Source organism: Sinocyclocheilus grahami, unplaced genomic scaffold, assembly GCF_001515645.1.
Source record: "Sinocyclocheilus grahami isolate Dianchi unplaced genomic scaffold, SAMN03320097.WGS_v1.1 scaffold397.1, whole genome shotgun sequence".
Lineage (NCBI taxonomy): Eukaryota > Metazoa > Chordata > Actinopteri > Cypriniformes > Cyprinidae > Sinocyclocheilus > Sinocyclocheilus grahami.
This window is the reverse complement of record NW_015505576.1, coordinates 393,046-407,424: the sequence shown is the minus strand read 5'-3', so window position 1 is coordinate 407,424 and position 14,379 is coordinate 393,046. Positions and strand designations below refer to the sequence as shown.

General features: G+C 41.3%; 1 protein-coding gene across 3 annotated transcripts in view; it reads right to left on the bottom strand.

Annotated features, from left to right (window-relative positions):
• LOC107550403 (dystrobrevin beta-like) overlaps positions 1 to 10,836 on the bottom strand; it is a 44,287-nt gene extending 33,451 nt beyond the window's left edge. For all 3 annotated transcript variants that reach the window (XM_016231667.1, XM_016231669.1, XM_016231670.1), the window contains exons 1-2: positions 10,629 to 10,836; positions 3,941 to 3,984 (exon numbers count right to left, since the gene is read on the bottom strand). The gene's annotated coding sequence lies outside the window, so the exon portion shown is untranslated. The remainder of the gene's footprint in view (positions 1 to 3,940; positions 3,985 to 10,628) is intronic.
• Between the last annotated feature and the right edge of the window lie 3,543 nt (positions 10,837 to 14,379).

Here is a 14,379-nt window from a genome sequence, read left to right as displayed (position 1 = left end):
CCAGGCGCCGAGTGCTGCCAATCACAACACACACTGGCCCAGCTAACCAATCACAGCACATTTCATATTTCAGAAGGCGGGCCTTCATTTGATACAGGAACTATTCGAGCCGTTCATGCCAGACTGGGGAGAGAGGTGTTGTAATAATGTAAAATATGTGAAAAATAATGTGTTTTTCGAACTGTTCTAGTACACCCCCAAAACAAATTCAAGACTTTGTAAAAGAGCATAATAGGACCCCTTTAAACCATGCATGATGGTAATGAAATGTGATGGTCATGGGATTTTTGTTAGTGAAGTGAAGTGAAGTGACATGTGGCCAAGTATGGTGACCCATACTCAGAATTAGTGCTCTGCATTTATCCCACCCAAAGTGCACACACACAGCAATGAACACACACACACCGTGAACACACACCCGGAGCAGTGGGCAGTCATTTTTTGCTGCGGCGCCCGGGGAGCAGTTGGGGGTTCGGTGCCTTGCTCAAGGGCACCTCAGTCATGGTATTGAAGGTGGGAGAGAGAGCACTGTACATTCACTCCCCCCACCTACAATCCCTTTTGGTACGAGACTCGAACCCGCAACCTTTGGGTTACGAGTCCGACTCTAACCATTAGGCCACGACTTTCCCCATTTTAAATCAAATTATTTCTGAATGATCTTAAATAAAACTGGTTTAGTAATGGCACCCAATAAAGCTGGATTTAGACCATGATGAAAAAATATTAATTACACATTCTGATCTTAAACAAATTTTAAGCAAACAAATAAAATAAACATTTTTGGAAAAAGAAAATGCACTGGATTTTCTCTAAAATGTTCATTGTCATAGTAAAGAAATTATTAATTGCAATTGCAAATAAACATTTTAACATTTATTTACATGAATTTAACACTATTTTATATTTAATTGTTAACATATTATAGAGGGGAAGTTTAAAAATCTGAATGGGGAAGAAAAGTCAAAACAGAGAAATTTTGGCAAATGCAAGATTTCATCCTTCTTAACAAATAGAAAACACTTAAGCTGCGTCCGAAATCGCATACTTCCATACAATATAGTAGGCGAAAAACAGTATGCGAGGCGAGTAGTATGTCCGAATTCACAGTATTCGAAAAACAGTAGGCGAGAAGTACCCGGATGACCTACTACATCCGCCCGAATTCCGTAGCATGCATACGATGGACACTTTACTATCCCATGAGGCCACGGGAGAGGAGGTGTCATATTCGAAAATGGCGGAAGGCGGCGATGCGGCTCTTTTCAAGTGTAAGTACCTCAGGGAAAAACGTTGTTCATTGTGGTTAAATTGCACTTGTTTAACATGATCTAAGTGAACGGCTGACTTATTGAAAGTTTAAATATCATAAGTCGATGATATGATTTCATGAATCGGCTGTAAAAAGATGTTTAATCGCCGATGAAAGTGGTAAGAATTACGTGAAACATTGCTGATGTTAGCAGTAGTGAGGGCTCTTTAAATTTTGGCGCTGTTGTGAAGACGCATGTCACGTGACAACATCAACATGGCAGATGTAGTACGTCCGAATTCCATTCATACTACTCGCATTCATACTATATAGAACGTACTTTTTCAACGGTCGAGTAGTACGTTCAAATTCAAATGTAGTACCTACTAAGCAGTATGCGATTTCGGACGCACCCTTAGTGAGTTAAATATTTACCTAGCAAGTAGCAACCACCCAGAACACCCTAGCAACCAGACGTGCCAAAAACTTGTTAACAATGACTTTTTGTGACACTCATTGTCAGCTGACACACAACTGAATTTCAGTTGCATCTTAAAGAACAGAACCAAATCTCTCTCTGCTTACTGCAAAGCAGTGAAGCATGTGTACACACATTCCTGCGGGGATTTGAGGGTCTCCGGTGAGACTTACCCATAATCCCCTGGGACACAGTGGAACAAACATTGACAACAGATGCGTTTAACAACTTGCTCAACTAAAACTGACATCCAAACACTCGGTAAGAAGTCATTCTGTTCTTCATTCACTGTCTTCTTCAACCAAATGACATCACTGTTTTGTCTTCATTGCCTTAAATCCTTTTATTTGAACTTATGAGTTTCTGCGTGAACTCACACTCAAGTGGGAATAATTTCTCAAACAGTCGATCCAGACGCGCAGCACCACACTGCTAAAACATTCCAGAGTCCAGAACTCAACATTAACACTCATCACACAGACACGCTAAAAATCATCAACACGCACAGACACACCGACTTCAGCGGAGGACTGAAACTTTTAAAGGTGCCATAGAATGCATTGATACAATATTTTTAATTGTTCTCTGATATCTACTTAGAAGGTATGTGGCTTAGGTAAGGACAAAAAATCTGGTTTTACATGTCCATTTACAACCCTAGGATTTGTCCCTAGAATGAAATGGTCTGTTTTTACCTTATTTGGAAGGGTCATGAATAATAATGTTGAGCTCTGCTCTGATTGGCTGTTTCACAGTGCGGCTCATTTCAGTAGCTCACACAGCAGGAAGGAAACAGAGGGAAAATATATATTTCAATACTGTCTCCCGCAGTTATATCGTTCGGTAATTATACTGTATATAAAATGCGGGCATCAGGGAGCCGCTATTAATATGCGGCGCATTAAAACTGCTTGCGAATGCACGATCGCTTTTTACTTTCACTTTCGAGATTTGCGATCGCACGTGCTCTGTGTAAACTACAGCGGCAGTACTTACCACAAATTTTACAAGATCAGATGCTTGTCAGTGGTGCTCAGGATCTGTAAATGTAATGTAACAGGCTACCGCTAGCAAGCAGCTAACATGTCCCTTTAGTGGCTCGCATTATTTTATTAGAATGCGCGTAATTTGTTTTCTGTGCCTTTCTGAATACAGACACCAACCCATCCTTGCACTTCACATCCCCTGCACAGCCTGGAACATAACATTTATTTCCATGATCTGCCATTTTCTATTATCCTCGCTTGTTTCTTCACAATATGTGCAGAACTTCTGATGATTCGGTTGTGCAGGTCCGGCTGGCGGCTGGCATAGAACATGGGCGGATATATGCAAATGTTGGGGGCGGAACTATTAGTGATCCCAACTGTAACGTCACAGTCGGTGTTATGTTCCGATTCGCCTGTTTTTCAGTGGCTTTTGCATGCACAAGATTTACATGAGAAACAATGGTGTTTGAGGCTCACGGTATGTCATTTCCATGAACAGAAATGTTATTATTCAACTATGCCAAGGTAAATACAGTTTTCCATTCTATGGCACCTTTAATCACAATGATCTTTAATGAAGCAATACAGCATCACAGGCTGTGATGTTTTATACACAACTGTTCAAAAGTTTGGGGTCATTCAGATTTGTTTAATACTTTCACTCATCAGTGAGGCATTAAATTGATCAAAAGTGACAGTAAAGACATTTAGAATGTTACAAAAAGATTTATATTTCAAATAAATGCTGTTCTTTTGAACTTTCCATTTTGAATCCTGAAAATAAAGTATCATGATTTCCACAAAAAGAAGCAGCAGCACAATTGTTTTCTACATTGATAATAATCCAAATGTTTCTTGAGCAGCAAATCATCATATTAGAATGATTTCTGATGCATCATGTGACACTGAAGACTGGAGAAATGATGCTGAAAATTCAGCTTTGCGTCACAGGAATGAATTCCATCCCAAAATATAATCAAATAGAAAACAGTTATTTTAAATTGCAAAAATATTTCACAATTTGAATGCTTTCACTGTATTTTCTGATCAAATAAATGCAGCCTTGGTGAGCAGAAGAGACTTCTTTGAAAAACATTTTATAAAAATCTTACAGACCCCAAACTTTTGAACGATAATGTACACATTAAATGCTGAAGTGCAACTAAAATATGAAATGTAGAAGTAGAAGTTAATTAAGAGGAAACACCTGTCATTAGTTACCTGATCTCTGCTGTAGGTCAGTCAGGTGAAGAGCATCAAGAGGCCTGAAAACAGGAAGAAAGTGAGATGATCAGAAATGTGTTTACTTCAGTTTAGTCACACACACAAATCACAGATTAATCACAGCAACAGTCCAGCACATCTCTGATTCCCACACTGATCACTCATCCTGCTGCGTCTGTGATCATCCAGTTGGACCGTCACACTCGTATTCACTCACGTCAGTCTGTCAAACACACATCAGCTCCTGTCACTGAGGCACAAGATCCCATTTCTTCATTACATGGACTGATAAATACAGCATCACTCCATCATGTCCTCAAAACTCTTTTATTTTCTCATTGAGTAAATATTGAAGTGTATTATCAAAAGATTCCATATTTATATTTGGTTTTGTTTTATTTTTATATTCCTTCTTTATATATTGTCCTTAGTTCACAGTAGTGCTCAATTTCATTAGCAGATGTAAAAATCTACAAATTTCAATCTTAACCAAACTATAACTATAATTTTTTGGAAGAAGAAAACAGACTGGATTTTTTTCTAAAATGTTTGTTGTTAAAGTAATGATTCTTAAAACAACAAATATAAACTTAACTGAAAATATAAAAATATTACATATATTTCAATATTACACAATTTAATATTACATGAATTCAATATTTATTTAAATTTGTTTTAAATATTATACAGGGGATTAGGGATGTAACGATTACCGGTTTTACGATAAATCACGATAAAATGCCCTGACGGTTAGTATTATATCGTTTAAAATTTAATTATCATCAAAACCGTGTTTGATTATCGCGATTTTGAAAACTCGCGGTAAATCCTGTCCAGCCAGCATCAGTCTGACGCAGAAGCAGCATGCAGTGTTGTTGTATATGTTTTGTTTTTTGCACGAGACGAAATGGCGGAAAGCAGTGACCGCGCTCGGGAGATTTTTCAGCCATCTAAGAGGACCAAATCGGAGGTCTGGTCATATTTTGGCTTTTACAAGAGTCCTGAAGGCAATTTAATCGAGGACGGTCACCCTGCCTGCCGATCTTGCAAGAAGAAAGTCACTGCAAAAGGGGGAAACGTGTCAAATTTGCTCAGTCATCTTCGTGACCACCACCCACTGTTATATAGGCGAATGCAAGGTAACTTTTAACCTCAATACCAAAACTAACTGGGCAAATAATTGGACAAAAAATATTGATTAGAGATTAAATATTTCGTTATCTCACTTGTTTAACGCAAAGCTTCCGCGAAGAAAAGTTCTTCTTTCTTTGAGCCAAGACGAACGAACGGTCAAACTATAAGGTTGACATTTAAGAGATAATGTATTGTATATTCATAGTTAACTTATTACACAGATTTTTTTTTAACCTAAAATAAAATATAAATATGGGGATATGAAATATTGAATTGAAATTAATGTTTTGGAATCTTACCCATTTATAAATCCATTATGAACAGTGTACAAAACAATAGTCAGGACAATATGATCACTACAGCAAAATTATAGTAGTATTAATACAAAATTCCTCTGATTTCATTTTCAATACAATCAAAAACCAAGACGGCAAGCTGCATTTGAATGAAACGAGAGAGCGCGTCCGAGCCTCTGCGGTGATACAAGAGACATGGATGTGTGCTGTGTTATAATGCGTTACTATTGACAACAGTCATTATAAGGAAGGAAATGCAGCAGAACAGAATCAAGTATTCCAGTAGTGTAGTCACCTGACCCATCAACTTATTTTGTTAATTTGAAATGTGTGTGTGTGTGTATATATATATATAAATGATTTATTATTATTATTATTAGGGCTTCATGTTAATGTTAATTTAATGTTTATGCTAAAAAAAGTGCATACAGCTGCTAATTGTGTTTGTTGTTTGTTGATTTTCAAATATAAAACTTATTGAAATGTTTTCAGTGTGTGTATTAGTTCTTTTTGAACATTTTAATCTCATTTTAACAAAACCGTGATAATATTGATAACCGTGATAACTTTGGTCACTATAATCGTGATATGAAATTTTCATACCGTTACATCCCTACAGGGGATGTTTAAAGGTCTGGGTGCAGAAGAAAGAAACATATAAACCTATAATATATAACATTTGTTTACAATATTTCAAATGAATAAATAAATGTAAATAATCAATAATACATGTATACATATGTATATATTAGTGCTATCAAGCGATTAATCGCAAACAAAATAAAAGTTTGTTTACAAAATGTATGTGTCTGTACTGTGTATATTTATGAAGTACTGTAAATATATAAATACACAAACATGTATATTAAAAAATATATATATACATATATATATATACACACACACAATTTATATTATATATAAATATTAATATTTTCAAAATTTAAATATAATGTAAATGTAAATAACAAAACTAAATTGACATTTTAAAACAAGCCCCAAATCAAATAACTAAGTAACACAAATAAAAGAAACTAAGGCTTTGTCTGTGCTCTTTCCATTTAAAATGAGAGTCAACCACTGCATTTTAATCATGATCCAAACAAAGATGCTGCATACATGCAACATGAGCAGTTTTTAATCTAAATTACATTGTATAATTTGGAAATTTGAAGCAAAAACATACATAAAAAATATCTGCATGAAACAGAAACAGCAGACGAGCTGAACGAGATGCAGATTCACTCTCTGCCAGCAGGTGGCGCTTAAAGCATTTCCTTGGTTTCCGCTGTAAGCAAAGCAGCGCTGCACTTATGAACTTTAATATGCATTATGCAGAGGCAAGAGGAAAATAAAAAATACCATCTAAACTTTTCTAAAGACAGTAAGTTCCCCTCAGACATACATTCATATAAACTCCTCCCCCTAATTGAATCGCGATTTGTTTAGCATCTCAATGATTTGAATCGTCACATATTTGAATTGATTTTCAACCGGCTTGCGGTTCATCTTTACATCCCTACTTCGTGCACAAAAATAAGATCAAACTCAGACGTCACATCCATTCAGCAGAGACATGACGGAGCACAGGAAAGACTGTGTGTGTGTTTGTGTTTCACAGGACTGGCATCAGCTCTATTTGAATTTCGTAGAGAGACAAAAAAGACCGAAAGCCCAGAAGTTAAACACACTGAAATGCAGGGTAACTAATGAAAGCTGTCAAGAACACACCCGGCTCTATTTCACCACAAAATCAAAAGATAAGAATAAGAAGTTGATATTTTTTGGTTACCACTGGTATTATCCATGCTGATTTAAATTAAATAACATTTTTGCAGTAATTTTACTCCAAGATGCAACTGAGAATAAGTATTTCCAAAATATAAGAAGAAAATCAAAACAACATAAGTAAAACATCCAGAAGCATTACAATAATGAGAATATGGGGGAAATGTCTTTAATTGTCATGAAAGTAATGCCAAAGAAAATATGCATCCAGAACAAAGCACACAAAAAAGTGCACCATGCCAGCAACATCATCATCACAAAAAAAAATTATAATAAAAATAAAATTTAAACTGGCATAAATAAAGGCCAGCAGTTCTTTCTGATGAGGTCATAAACAGGTGCATCTGGATTAAACCTACACGGATTCAACCAAGTAACATTTCATTAGCGTGTAAAAGGGGTCATGAACTGAGAAATCACATTTCCCTTGATCTTTTGACATATAAGAGGTCATTGTACTATAAAAACATCCTGTAATTTTCAAAACTCAAAATTTTCTTGTTAGTCTAAAAACAGCTTATATTGAAGCCGAGCTGCCAAAACGACAGCTTGTGGAATGAGTCTTTATGATGTAATAGTGTGTCTAAACTCCGCCTCCGCAGAAGATGATCAACCCCTACTTCTAAATCACAGCCTGTTTAGCCCCGCCCACCGATTCTAGATCACTGCCTGTTTAGCCCCGCCCACCGATTCTAGATCACTGCCTGTTTAGCCCCGCCCACCGATTCTAGATCACTGGCTGTTTAGCCCCGACCACCAATTCTACATCATAGCCTGTTTAGCTCCGCCCACCAATTCTACATCATATCCTGTTTAGCTCCGCCCACCAATTCACACATGTAGTGTAAATAACGAGAGAGACCTTAAGACATTAATACTTCTAAATTATGATGTTTTTTGATGTAAAAATCTTGATAGCATTATAAATTTTTATAAAAGTGCCTTAGAAAAAAAACACACTACTTGTGTGCATCTTGAGGCAAAACAAAGGCACTGATATATTTTAAGATCAGTCAGTGTTTCTTTCAGTTGAAACAACTCAGACTTGCATTTTAGTCTGGGACTAGGCTTAAGCCTTGTCTGTGAAACAGGGGGTAAATGTATTTTTATAGACTAAATCATGCAGTGAAAGCGTGAACTCTAAATGTGCTCGCGCAATAGTCTAACCTACATCAGATGTGTGCACTCTCTTGGTGTGTTTTTGTTTGGTTTTTGCAATGTACTAGATAATGTCAAATCACATATTGTTTAAACAACAATTGTGATATTATTGTAGACCAGTGGTTCTCAATTCCAGTCCTGGAGTCTGAATCAGGTGTGTTAAATAAAGGAGACAAACAAAATGTGCAGAGCAGTGGTTCACCAGGTCTGGAACTGAGAACAGTTGTTGTAGACCAGGGGCGTCAAACTCAGTTCCTGGAGGGCCGGAGCCCTGCAGAGATTTGTTCCAATCCTGCTCCAAAACACATACCATGTAGTTTTCAAATAAGCATGAAGGACTTTCTTTACAAAGTGACATCGCCAACTACTGGAGTGGCCTGGCATGCATAATACAGCGTTTTAGTCTTTTTCGTGGATCAGTGTGAATAAGGGATTGTTTTGACAACATTGTTATCAGTATACAAAACTTTTAAAAAAAATGCAAAGAAAAACTTTTCAGTTCTATAGTAAATCATTGTCAGGTAAACATACACTAAATGAGGACAGGATATTCATTTTTGGCTGAACTGTTCCTTTAAAAGTTCAAGACGTTCTGCGGACTGTGCAATGATGTCACAATCAATATATGAACACACACCTTTTAGGGTCTGATGGTTCGTATGATTATTTTATAAAGTCCTAATTCGTGAAGAGGCCATTGGTCTGTCTGAATGCCACTGTAAATGTGGACATGCATGCATGTGTGTGTGTGTGTGTGTGTGTGTGTGTGTAGCAGTTAGGCAGAATATCCGACAAGGGGGACAAACATTCCAAGGATTCCTGATCTCAAATCTCTGTGAACCTCTCTCTGTGTGTGTGTGTGTGTGTGTGTGAGGGAGCTTTTACTCGGGTCTCTTGAATAAATGGATTTCGAACACTTTGTTTTAAGAAGCAGCAGGGGCCCATTCACACTCACTCGCACACACTCATACACACATACAAAAGTACTGGCATGAAGACACTCGTGGTTATTTTTGCCTCTGTGACGACTTCAACTCTCTCTGGTCTGGTATGAACATGCACAAATATGATCTCTCAAACTCACAGATAACAGCATCAGTTTTGACTTCTTTTCTGGTCTTCTTGTGTCTGAATCCAAAGAAAAACACTGTCTGTTCTCATTATCTTCTGTTAAAAGTGAATAACTTGCTCTGTCTTAGATTGTATCTCACTAGAGCACAAGTTACAGCCCCTTACAAAAAGTACCATGGTATTACCATGCTATTTAGGACACCACCATTATGGTAGCAGTAGCAGCATCAAATTCTTCCTAGTACCACATAAATAACTTTAGGTTAATACTTTAGGGACACTATGGTCTCACTGTTTATTAATAAAGAGGTTTAATTTCCAATCCAGAACTCAAAGTTCAATGTCAGATCAACCAAACAGAAAACAACACAACTGATTCATTTACCCCATTCTCACAAATTATACTGTGGTCATACCATGGTACAGAATGAGCATTTACATCAGTACCACAGAACGACCATGCTTTGTTTTGTTTTTTGGACATGGCACCATGATATTTTTGGAAATACCCTGGAATAGCACCAGGTAAATAAACAACATGCATTTCAGTACCATGGTATAAAGTACTATCGTGGTCTACAATAGTACTTTTTTTGTAAACAATGTAATTATTACAAAGTAATTCAAAGAAATGAGTCACGGTACATGTTCAAAAGCATGGTAATACTATGGTATTTTTGTCAAAGCCTTTTAATGTCGTGTTTGACTTTCTCTTTCTGACTTCCTGCGAAAACACAACAAAACACATATACTAGCTGCAAAATTTCCCATAAACATACAAATACCCACGAGGAGCTGAAATCTCTATGAACCTCTGATGTTCAGTAAGAAGTTACAGTTTCAGGATGTTTCGCGTTTGTTGTTGTCGCTGAACGGAAACTGTTTCGACTGCAACAGACGCGTTTGCTCAATCCGCACAGAAACAAACCCTAAATCTACCCGTGCATGTGTGTTATATAGGAATTACCCAGGACTAAGACTTCATTTCTTTAAATTAGAGGAATGAAGAGATGAAAGCGAGCAGCCATGTTGTCAAACATTAACTCCATCTTCACCTCGTTCACTCAAGAGTTTCTTTCTTTCCTGCAGATATACTTTTTTTTTTTAGTTTATAATGTTAAATTTTTAAATTTCAAATTTAAAAAATATTATTTAAAGCGCTGTACTGTCGTATAGAGTTCTAGGTTTAATGGAGGTTTAGTGAAGTGAAGAGCAGAAGATCGGTTTTGACTCACCGGAGCGAATTTCCGCAGCTCGGATCCTGTTAAAAACCCGCCAACATCAGCCTCTCATCTCAGCCTCTGATTTCTCATTAGATTCTCATTGTATCCGGTGATTCAGTGCAGCTGAGTCACGATTCATTCACGAGATCTCCGGTGTAACGACAGACGGCTTTGTGTGATCTTGCCATACTGGAGTAAGTCAGTGAGAGTCAATGAACACGCTCGCTCTCTCTCACTCACTCTCTCTCTCTCTCCCTCACTCTCTCGCTCTCTCTCTCTCTCTCTCTCTCCCTCACTCTCTCGCTCTCTCTCTCTCTCTCTCTCTCCCTCACTCTCTCGCTCTCTCTCTCTCTCTCTCTCTCCCTCACTCTCTCGCTCTCTCTCTCTCTCTCTCTCTCCCTCACTCTCTCGCTCTCTCTCTCTCTCTCTCTCTCCCTCACTCTCTCGCTCTCTCTCTCTCTCTCTCTCTCCCTCACTCTCTCGCTCTCTCTCTCTCTCTCTCTCTCCCTCACTCTCTCGCTCTCTCTCTCTCTCTCTCTCTCCCTCACTCTCTCGCTCTCTCTCTCTCTCTCTCTCTCCCTCACTCTCTCGCTCTCTCTCTCTCTCTCTCTCTCCCTCACTCTCTCGCTCTCTCTCTCTCTCTCTCTCTCCCTCACTCTCTCGCTCTCTCTCTCTCTCTCTCTCTCCCTCACTCTCTCGCTCTCTCTCTCTCTCTCTCTCTCCCTCACTCTCTCGCTCTCTCTCTCTCTCTCTCTCTCCCTCACTCTCTCGCTCTCTCTCTCTCTCTCTCTCTCCCTCACTCTCTCGCTCTCTCTCTCTCTCTCTCTCTCCCTCACTCTCTCGCTCTCTCTCTCTCTCTCTCTCTCCCTCACTCTCTCGCTCTCTCTCTCTCTCTCTCTCTCCCTCACTCTCTCGCTCTCTCTCTCTCTCTCTCTCTCCCTCACTCTCTCGCTCTCTCTCTCTCTCTCTCTCTCCCTCACTCTCTCGCTCTCTCTCTCTCTCTCTCTCTCCCTCACTCTCTCGCTCTCTCTCTCTCTCTCTCTCTCCCTCACTCTCTCGCTCTCTCTCTCTCTCTCTCTCTCCCTCACTCTCTCGCTCTCTCTCTCTCTCTCTCTCTCCCTCACTCTCTCGCTCTCTCTCTCTCTCTCTCTCTCCCTCACTCTCTCGCTCTCTCTCTCTCTCTCTCTCTCCCTCACTCTCTCGCTCTCTCTCTCTCTCTCTCTCTCCCTCACTCTCTCGCTCTCTCTCTCTCTCTCTCTCTCCCTCACTCTCTCGCTCTCTCTCTCTCTCTCTCTCTCCCTCACTCTCTCGCTCTCTCTCTCTCTCTCTCTCTCCCTCACTCTCTCGCTCTCTCTCTCTCTCTCTCTCTCCCTCACTCTCTCGCTCTCTCTCTCTCTCTCTCTCTCCCTCACTCTCTCGCTCTCTCTCTCTCTCTCTCTCTCCCTCACTCTCTCGCTCTCTCTCTCTCTCTCTCTCTCCCTCACTCTCTCGCTCTCTCTCTCTCTCTCTCTCTCCCTCACTCTCTCGCTCTCTCTCTCTCTCTCTCTCTCCCTCACTCTCTCGCTCTCTCTCTCTCTCTCTCTCTCCCTCACTCTCTCGCTCTCTCTCTCTCTCTCTCTCTCCCTCACTCTCTCGCTCTCTCTCTCTCTCTCTCTCTCCCTCACTCTCTCGCTCTCTCTCTCTCTCTCTCTCTCCCTCACTCTCTCGCTCTCTCTCTCTCTCTCTCTCTCCCTCACTCTCTCGCTCTCTCTCTCTCTCTCTCTCTCCCTCACTCTCTCGCTCTCTCTCTCTCTCTCTCTCTCCCTCACTCTCTCGCTCTCTCTCTCTCTCTCTCTCTCCCTCACTCTCTCGCTCTCTCTCTCTCTCTCTCTCTCCCTCACTCTCTCGCTCTCTCTCTCTCTCTCTCTCTCCCTCACTCTCTCGCTCTCTCTCTCTCTCTCTCTCTCCCTCACTCTCTCGCTCTCTCTCTCTCTCTCTCTCTCCCTCACTCTCTCGCTCTCTCTCTCTCTCTCTCTCTCCCTCACTCTCTCGCTCTCTCTCTCTCTCTCTCTCTCCCTCACTCTCTCGCTCTCTCTCTCTCTCTCTCTCTCCCTCACTCTCTCGCTCTCTCTCTCTCTCTCTCTCTCCCTCACTCTCTCGCTCTCTCTCTCTCTCTCTCTCTCCCTCACTCTCTCGCTCTCTCTCTCTCTCTCTCTCTCCCTCACTCTCTCGCTCTCTCTCTCTCTCTCTCTCTCCCTCACTCTCTCGCTCTCTCTCTCTCTCTCTCTCTCCCTCACTCTCTCGCTCTCTCTCTCTCTCTCTCTCTCCCTCACTCTCTCGCTCTCTCTCTCTCTCTCTCTCTCCCTCACTCTCTCGCTCTCTCTCTCTCTCTCTCTCTCCCTCACTCTCTCGCTCTCTCTCTCTCTCTCTCTCTCCCTCACTCTCTCGCTCTCTCTCTCTCTCTCTCTCTCCCTCACTCTCTCGCTCTCTCTCTCTCTCTCTCTCTCCCTCACTCTCTCGCTCTCTCTCTCTCTCTCTCTCTCCCTCACTCTCTCGCTCTCTCTCTCTCTCTCTCTCTCCCTCACTCTCTCGCTCTCTCTCTCTCTCTCTCTCTCCCTCACTCTCTCGCTCTCTCTCTCTCTCTCTCTCTCCCTCACTCTCTCGCTCTCTCTCTCTCTCTCTCTCTCCCTCACTCTCTCGCTCTCTCTCTCTCTCTCTCTCTCCCTCACTCTCTCGCTCTCTCTCTCTCTCTCTCTCTCCCTCACTCTCTCGCTCTCTCTCTCTCTCTCTCTCTCCCTCACTCTCTCGCTCTCTCTCTCTCTCTCTCTCTCCCTCACTCTCTCGCTCTCTCTCTCTCTCTCTCTCTCCCTCACTCTCTCGCTCTCTCTCTCTCTCTCTCTCTCCCTCACTCTCTCGCTCTCTCTCTCTCTCTCTCTCTCCCTCACTCTCTCGCTCTCTCTCTCTCTCTCTCTCTCCCTCACTCTCTCGCTCTCTCTCTCTCTCTCTCTCTCCCTCACTCTCTCGCTCTCTCTCTCTCTCTCTCTCTCCCTCACTCTCTCGCTCTCTCTCTCTCTCTCTCTCTCCCTCACTCTCTCGCTCTCTCTCTCTCTCTCTCTCTCCCTCACTCTCTCGCTCTCTCTCTCTCTCTCTCTCTCCCTCACTCTCTCGCTCTCTCTCTCTCTCTCTCTCTCCCTCACTCTCTCGCTCTCTCTCTCTCTCTCTCTCTCCCTCACTCTCTCGCTCTCTCTCTCTCTCTCTCTCTCCCTCACTCTCTCGCTCTCTCTCTCTCTCTCTCTCTCCCTCACTCTCTCGCTCTCTCTCTCTCTCTCTCTCTCCCTCACTCTCTCGCTCTCTCTCTCTCTCTCTCTCTCCCTCACTCTCTCGCTCTCTCTCTCTCTCTCTCTCTCCCTCACTCTCTCGCTCTCTCTCTCTCTCTCTCTCTCCCTCACTCTCTCGCTCTCTCTCTCTCTCTCTCTCTCACTCACTCACTCACTCACGTTGTGCTGCTCTAAGAAAGATGAAATCCAAGAGTTAATTATTGAGCAAAATAATTTTCCCAAATTACTGGTTACACTCACTCACACTCACACTCTCTCTCTCGTCAAAATATTAAATATAAAATTTTAAAATTTTTTGTGGTGGAGCTATTTGTCACAAATCCGGTCCATGGTCTTCCGCCTGCTCGCCACCAGAGGTCACCTTCTGATAACATTGACTCTCACACAAACTGTTGCACGTCACCCTGGACTACATTTCCCATGCTCCATTGCACTGATTGGACTCA